Source organism: Chaetura pelagica, unplaced genomic scaffold (assembly GCF_000747805.2).
Source record: "Chaetura pelagica isolate M959 unplaced genomic scaffold, ChaPel_1.0 scaffold689, whole genome shotgun sequence".
Lineage (NCBI taxonomy): Eukaryota > Metazoa > Chordata > Aves > Apodiformes > Apodidae > Chaetura > Chaetura pelagica.
The window spans coordinates 43332-52220 of record NW_009954635.1 but is presented as its reverse complement, the minus strand read 5'-3'; positions in this window follow the sequence as shown (position 1 = coordinate 52220).

Below are 8889 nucleotides of genomic sequence, written 5' to 3'. Positions count from 1 at the left end.
ATCACCCTTTCCATGAGTAAGTACTTCCTGATATCCAACCTAACCCTCCCCTGGAGCAGCTTCAGGCCAGTTCCTGGGTGAAGAGTCCAACCCCACCTGACTACACCTTCAGGTAGATGTAGAGAGTGATCAGGTCTTCCCCGAGCCTCCTCTTCTCCAGGCTAAACAACCCCAGCTCTCTCAGCCTCTCCTTGTAAGACTTTCCCTCCAGTCCCTTCACCAGCCTCATTGATTTTTCCAGCATCACCAGCATCTCAAGGTCTTTCTTGCAGTGAGGAGCCCAGAGCTGCACCCAGGACTCGAGGTGAGGCCTCCCCAGTGCTGAGCACGGGGGGAGAATCACATCCCTGCTCCTGCTGGCCACACTATTCCTGATACAAGCCAGAAAGCCTTCTGGGCCACCTGGGCACACTGCTGGCTCCTGTTCAGCCCGTTGCCAACCAGTATTCCCAGGTCCCTCTCTGCTGGGCTGCTCTCCAGCCTCTCTTCCCCAGCCTGTAGCCCTGCAGGGGGTTATGGCAACACCACATTGCAGTTAAATTGATTGTGTGGTTGTCAGAACAACTACTGCTGTAAATACAGATATATATATATTTATAAAATCTGCTTGTCCTTCCACCATTTAGTATTTTATCTCTTCAATGTCTGAGCCCAAAGAGGACACGTGGCTGAAAAGCAACTCTGTAAAACAAGGGCAACCCACAACATGGTTAGCTTGCTGACATTGGATATCCAGGAAGTTTCACCTAAAAGCAAGTGGCAAAGCCCAAGAGGATCAAAAAAATATGAATCCATTGGTGGAATTTAGCTGGGGGAAAAAAAAAAAGAAAATTCAGCCTCAGTGGCCATTGGATCAGGTGCTTCATGAAGTTGGGGGTTGAGTGTCAAACTGAACCAGGGCTCCTTGCTTTGGGGCACCCTGTGGATCAGGTGGTCCTAACAAAGGCTGGAACTGGCTGCAAATGAAAAGGTGATGTGTGTGATTCTGGCAAAGGTTCCAGGAGATTTCTCCCACTCCTAGAATCTTGCTAAATCCATCAGGATTTCCAGGCTGGCACCGTTTCCACAGGCAGGAGATCTAGTTGCATGTCCCTGTGTTTTTACTGTTTTCTTCCATCTTTGCTCCACTTTGTTGTGTCTTCCACTGCTTATCTCTGCACCTGCTTTAAAGACTTTTTCCCTGAGGGAAGAATATAAAACTTGTCAGTTTAACCACCTTTGGTATTTTCTTTAATCCATCTTTTTTTCCTTTTTTTTTTCCCTTTTAGTTTAGTGAATCATCCTAGGATGGTTTGAGTTGGAAGGGACCTTAAAGATCATTTAGTTCCAACCCCCCTGCATGGGCAGGGACACCTCCCACCAACCCTTGTGCTTCATCAAGTACCAATAAATAAATGGTGTCAATAGCCAGCTATGAGTATCAGAAATTATTCACCATTTTCTGCAGATGATCTTTTTTTTCCTCTTAAGAAACCAGATGGATCATCTCCAGAAAGCTCAGGTGTTTTGCATCTGAGTGTTTTGGTGCATCTGCAAATGGAGACACGCTCTGGGTAACTTGCCCAGAGGGATTGTGCTTGACAGCAGTGGTTTTTCTTGCTCCTCTAGAAGGAGAGGTGAAAACCCAACGCTACACAGAGATAGAATGTGGTTATTTTATGGAGAGGTGAGGTTATTTATCACCCAGCCCACATGCTCCTTCGTGTGTGGTGTGCATGTAGGAGCTGCAATGATCTCACCAATCCAGTCTTTTTTAAATTCAGGGCAGAAGCAGGAATACCTGGGTTGGGTTTAGCTGTGATTTCAGTGACAAAACAGAGCTGTGGGTTTGTTATTTACCAAACCCCACCAGAAATGAAGCCACCAAGCAGACAAAAGGTGTGGTAGGGCTGTTGGAGGTGACACGTGCACAGGGACACTGAGTGTGGGGAGGGAGGTGGGTGATGTGAATGGGTAAATGTGCTGCTCCTTGCAAAAGAAACGGCCTTAGCATTGGCCACGTGGTTAAACAGGTTTATTGTTTCCATCAACCTAAACTGTAGGAAATCCTACCTGTTTTCTTGCTGTTTCTCTGAAGTGCTGAACAAGGGTTTCCAAACATCTCTTCATTTCTCTGTGGGTTGCTGGTGCTGTGTTTGCTCACACTGGAGCTTCTGAGAGACTTGAAAAGCAAAGGAGATGGATTTGATTTCATAGAATCATGAAATTATTTGGGCTGGAAGGGACCTTAAAGACCATCCAGTTCCAACCCCCCTGCATGGGCAGGGACACCTCCCACCAGCCCAGGCTGCTCCAAGCCCCATCCAACCTGCCCTTCAACACTGCCAGGGATGGGGCAGCCACAGCTTCCCTGGGCAGCCTGGGCCAGGCTCTCACCACCCTCACAGGGAAGAATTCTTCCCTAATGTCTAATTTCCTTACCCAATACTGTGTTTTACTTTCCATCCTCTCCCTGTCTCTCGAGTTGGAGGCAATGTTGCTTTTTACTGAGCAGGTAACTGAAGGAACTAATGTTTCTTCTCCCCATGCTGGGGAGGTGAAGTGATGCTGCCACAACCCACTGCTGACCCCAGCAGTGTTGGGAGGCTTCATTAGTCACATCTTGTGCCACGCTTTGACAGACCCTGATCAAAGGCACAACAGGCCTAGGAACTATCACCATGCTGATGGTAAATGAATGTTAATGCTGCAATACTGCAATGCAGAGCAGGAAGAGGAAAAATAGCCAGAAATCTTCTCCTGGGGGGCTTAAAGTTGTCAACAAATCCTTTGGAGCTCTCCTGGCAAGTGTGTGTGTGTCTGTGTCTGTGTGTCTGCAGTTTCACACAGATCCCAGAGAGACTTAATGGACTACAGAGCAATCAGGTTTATTTCCATTTTTCCACCAGCCCATAAGGAACTGCCACAGTGCCTCAAACCCAACCCTCTCATTAGTCTCCTTATTAGTTTTCACTCTAGTAAATACATTAATGGTGCTACTAGTAGCTAGGAATAGGCCACCAGGGTCTCTTGCATGCCTGTCACATTTTTCCCTGCTCTTTGCAAAAAAAAAGACAATTTAACCCCCATTTTATTTGACTAAATATCCTTTTTTCTTTTTGTCTTTATTTTTTAATCCTTTTCATGCTTCTGTGGTTTTTTTTCTGGCTGCTGCTGATCCAGAAGTGCACTATGTGGGCAGCACCCTTCCTCAGGCAGAAAGGCTCCTCCTGATGGTAGTTTCTCCAGTGGATACCCAGCTCTGGAATGCCCTTCCTGGTGCAGAGGTGTCTCCTGCCAGAGCCTGGCAGCAAAGGAAAACCACCCCAAGTTGTTTGCTGAAGGATTGTTCTTGGTGGGTACCACGGGCACACTGAAACCAGGGATGATACATTGGCATGCTTGTAAAACTTGCCACACACCTTCAGCCTTTGCTTGGGAAATGCAACATTCTGGAGCTGCTCCTGAGTGTTCTGGTGGCTGCTGCTTGGCTGGAGCTTCTGCCTTGTGCTCCTTAGGGACCTGGCCACCTTTGATCTGTTTGTTGGGTTTTTTTAATTATTATTTTCAACTCAACCTTCTGTCTGTGGGATAAAATCTTATGCACCAAGATTTTGGGCATGTCCATGCTTCTGCTGTGGCACAGAACCCTGCACTGGCTGATTTATCTACTGTAATGTCAGGCAGAGGATGGCAGGTCCTCAAGGACATGGGGATTTTCCCTGTCACCCAACAATGGTTTGTCTTAAATCTCTTCTCCCTCCTCTTATTTCTCCATGTGGTGTTACCCTTGAAGCACTTCTGCTTTTGCTCTCCAACTTTTCTTTACCTGCCCATCCCTCTGCAGGCCTTTTCTCTTTCTTGCCTGTAGTATTTTCTTGTTTGGATGAACTACTGAGGGTTTTTTAGGTGTAGTGTATTGCTCTGTTAAGCCCCACTCTCTCCAAGGGACATCCAAAAGGAATTGTATTTGCAAGTTATCACTGAAAATGAAATAATTCTCTTTTTGGTGCTGCTCTGGTGGTTGGGGATAGGATTTTTGATAGGATTTTTCTCTTCCTTTTAGTCATGTTTAAACCAGGAAAGTCTGAAGTGAAATGAAGGATACAAGAATGCCCAGTTTCACAGAATCATAGAACCATTTTGGTTGGAAAAAAAACCTCTAAGATCACTAAGTCCAACCATTACCCCAGCACTGCCAAGTCCAGCACTAAACCATGTCCCTCAGCACCTCATCTACACAGCTGCTAAGTACCTGTTCTTCATAAAAAGTTGTGATTTAATAGTGTGTTCCTAGTTTTACTACTGGGAAAGTAATTTCCAAATGCCAGAGACAGTAACCCTGTAGATATTTACCTTAATTTCCTTTGTAGGACTGGAAAATTCAGTCATGCTGATAAAGAAAGGACACCCATGTAGACCACTCGTTCACTCTTCCGGCTCTGAGTATCTGTTGTACATTATTAAGTGTTGTTAATTATGTCACTGATTCTGTATGAAACCAAGGAGTGGTTGGGCATGCAGGAACATTTGTAATATAAAAGCTCTGAGAGCCTGGGATAGGTCTCCAAGCTATTGGCCTTGAATCTTCTACCAAATAGGACAATTTGGTAGAATTTTGGAGGCAACTGAACTTGGAAGTTTCAAAACTCCATGTTTTCAGTAATGTTTCTTTGTTGGGAAGTTTAATGTCCTTGTCATTGATTTTGACTTTTTTCTTGCTGAGAAAGTCCAGCTCTAATTCCACCAAAGCCAAGGGTTAACAGTTTCCTCACACTTTGTCTTCCAAAATTGGCTAAATGAAGCAGGTTATAGAAAATGGGCAGTTGTGCCTTCTGGGGGCTGCCTGCTTCTGCAACAACTGCCACGTTCTTTCAGAAACCCCCAATGTCTGGATGCCCTTGGCAAGGCTTCAGCATGTAAAGGTGATTGGGAGTGGCAGAGGGTTTTTGAGAAAGGATATGGCAACATTTATTGTAGACAGAGGTGTTGGATCTGTTGCTGGTGGAGGAGCACCATAAGTAGTAATCATAAGGGACACTTTGTAGGGGAGTTGCTGCTCTGAGACCCAGAGGTAAAGTTCAGCCTGGTGCCTCAGCTAGAGCAGGTCGTGATGGGCACAGAGAATGAAATGATCATAGTCCTGATGTAGCTGTTTTCCCAGTGTCCACAGGGAATCTGAGGACTCTGATCTAGCAGTGCTGAGAGCCACAGATGCACACTGCTGTGTGCAGCTGAGGAAACAGCTTTCATGTTCCCCAGCTCTGAAGTGAGCATTCATCACCCAGCACGAGCAGGGGGATGAATCAAACGCATTGACAGTGGGCACAGGAGCCAAGGGCTGCGCTGAGGAGCCTGTGAAGCACTGGTGGGTTTCCATGCCTGGCCTGTTAGGAAGTGTCTGGAGAGATGTGAAAATGCAAATCTATTTTTGCACACTGCACAAAGGCAGGGTCACAGCAGCCAGGCCCCCAGAAGTCCCCCCAAGCATTGCTGGAAGAACAGATTCATTTGTCCCCTCTAAAGCCAAACCAGGAGCTGCTGCTAAGAGAACAAGCGTTGCCAGCTGGTTTTGTCTATGATTGTTAGTTCTTTCATGTGATCTTCTAAATTAATAATAGCTATTAATAGCTGCCCTTTAATTCCCCAGGATTACCCCATTTAACTTGGTGGGAGGCACCCCAGTGGTTCCTTGGACCATTAGGGCTCTTTCCTGCTCCTGAGCCCACCTCAAGCATCACGTCAGTGCTCAGCGCTCGCCAGGGGATGCACGTGATGCCTGGCTGTGGTGAGCAACCCTCCTGAGGAGAAACAAATCTCTCTCACAAGAAATTACCTAGCTTTTGTAGGGTTAACATCCATTATTTCTGTAATCCTCAAGTCTGGAAAGGCTTTACAATTTGTTTCATAACTGACGTCGTTTTACGAGTTATTTTAACAAGGATTTCACCCACAGAGTTTCCAGGCTGTTTGAAATAACTCTATTTTATACATGAGTGCCAAGTCAACGTGGGTGCCCCTTCCATGAGTGCTGCTGGAGTGAGTTGGAATAAACTGATTCATAAAAGAATGGTGAAGGTTGAATGGGACCTTAAAGATCATCAGGTTCCAACCCCCCTGCTATGAGTTCATTATAACCCTTTTGCAGTGAGACACGTTGACCTCATCATCTCCCTGCAAGGCTTGTGTAACCTTCAGGAGACTTACAGCCCTTCTGATCCTGATACTCTTGTGGCATTTCTTGCCAGTCCTTTTTTAAACTTTTCATCTTCCTGATGCTTTGTTGCTCCTTTTGTCTTCCCTTCAGAGCACTCCTTGCCTGTGTTGTTTGGGTTGACTCCTTGGGATGATTCACAAGCACCGACAGCTCCAGCCTGAGGAATCTGCTCCTATTAATGGTATTTGTGGGAGTAAATTATGAAAAGAATTACTTATGTAGTATTAAATCCTGTGCATCAGGCTGGGGTTTCTCAGTCTGAAGGGTGGTCTCTGAGCTGAGCCAGGAGCTGTGTCCCAGGGTGTCCATGGTGTTAGCCATGCTCAGTGTCTGTTCCACTCCCTCAACCTTGTTTTCTCGGTAGGAATCATACAAACATGGGATCACAGAATGGTTTGGGTTGGAAGGGGCTTTAAAGATCATCTCATTCCAACCCCCCTGCATGGGCAGGGACACCTCCCACCAGCCCAGGCTGCTCCAAGCCCCATCCAACCTGCCCTTCAACACTGCCAGGGATGGGGCAGCCACAGCTTCCCTGGGCAACCTGGAACCTCACCACCCTCACAGCAAAGAATTTCTTCCTAAGTTCTCATCTAAATCCTCTGCCCATTTGTTTGGGGGGTGAGGCTGGCTGCCTCCTCAGTCCACAGAGGACTTGCTGTGCACAGCTGGTTTTACAGCCACCACCCAATGCCATCTGTGACCCCAGAGAGCAAACCCTGCTGGATGCCCTCCCTGGGGACAGCAATGCCCCATATCCCCTTGCTCCCTCCTCCCCTGGGCTGCCTGGCTCCCGTCCTCTCCATGCCAGCACTGCCTGCTCAGCACCAAGATTCTTCCACACCCAGGCCTGACTAAGGTTTTACGCCCAGAGTTGGCATCTGCTTTTCCAAATCACCTGCCCAAGATCAGCTCATGGTCCAGAAACACTCAGCAGCTCCCGTCCCACGGCAGGGTGAGGGTGTGAACTTTGTCCTGCCCATGCAGGGTTTGGTCCTTGCTTTCCTGGAGCTCTGCAGTTATTACCTGGTCTACTAAACCATTTCTCCCTTTCCCAGGCACTTCTACAAGTTCTTCAGGCTTTATCTGGTTTGTGGGATAGAGCAATCTAGGGAGGTCAGCCCTTGACTGTCATTTTTTTGGGACCCAAATCTCTGCTCCATGATGGACTGTTTTCCCAGCAAAACTCTGAAACATTTGCAATGAAGATTTATACTGTGTTAACCCTAGGAGGAAAGCACAGATCTCTCCAAGGTGCCACGGAGGTGAATAATAAGCCATCCATTCAAGACCTGGCTCTGACTTTCCCAGCAAGTGAACCAGGGTTCTATCATCAGAGCAGCCCTTAAAAAAAGGGAATGACACAGAGAGGCAGCCACACGTGGCAGCCCTCAGGAACCACGTTGGAGGGACTCTTGGAGCAACCTCAACTTTTGCAGCTGACATTCCCATAAAGGCTGCAGGAGGCAGCAGGAGCTGCTCAGAGCAGGACAGACCGGTGGTGCCCTGATCTGCCTTGGGGTGGGAAGAAGGGGACAGGTTGTGTGGCTTCTCCCTTTGGGAAGAGCATTCCCAGCTTTAAGGAGCAGCTTTCAGCTGATTTCATTTCATACTCATGCTTTTATTTTATTTCTTTATAAGCTGTTGCTTGGTCTGTTTTGAATATTCCTGCCTGCTTCATTACCCTCCCGAAATGAATTAAATTAATGAATTAAGTTAATTAAACTTGAGGCTGGTGTGTACAAACAGAAGGCTCTTCTTCAATAGTTTATCTAGTCTTGGCATTCTCAAGGTCGGAGCATTGCTGACTATTTAAACCCCACTTCACTCAGCTAAAACGTGATGTCCCACTTCTCTAAGGACCTGCAGGTATTTTCGTGCCTCCTGTTGAGAACCAGCCCCGGATCCGGGCGAGATAGACCTAATTACCCTCTTCTAACGCTAACGCAACCCTCTCGCGGTTGGCAGGAGATGATAAAACCCCCGCAGGCTCCCGGGGGTTGGGGATGGGGGGGGGTGGAATTTTGCTGGAGCTCAGCGTTCCTGCCCCGTGACGCCGGGATGGACGGGCGGGATTCAGCCCTGGGAAGACACTCCCGGGCAGGAGCTGCTCAGGATTGAGCCCTGCGAGGAGCAACACCAGCCCTTCGGAGAGGGAAAACTGCTGGGAATAAGGTAACCCGGCGGGGAGAGATGCTCTGGGCAGGCAGGTCGCAATCCTGCTCCTTCTTTTCCCCCTTTCCCCGGCACCTCCTTCCCCCGCCTTGGAATTTGCGCTCTATTTTTAAAAGCGTCTGATTACTGAGCCTAGATTTTTTTTAAAGTATTTTTAAATATTTTTTTCCCCCCACCCTTGGAAAGGAGCAGGAATCACGGGGCAGACCCCTGGGTAGGGATGTTTTGCAATCATCCGGCAGCCCGATTTTAAAGGAAGAGAAACCCCGGCGCAAATCCCCATTCCCTTCCTCTCCCCCGAGAGGAGCGGAGCCGGGTCGGGCCATGGGGGGGGAGAAGCCCCTGGACCCCCCTTTTCCCCAAGCAACCGGGGGTCGGGACCCCTCAATAACAAGGGGTCGGGACCCCCCAATAACAAGGGGTCGGGACCCCCCAATAACAAGGGCGCAGGACCAGGGGCAGCGACCGGGCAGGGGGGGGTTGATGCGGGGACCCTGGGCCGCCCCCCCACGCCAACG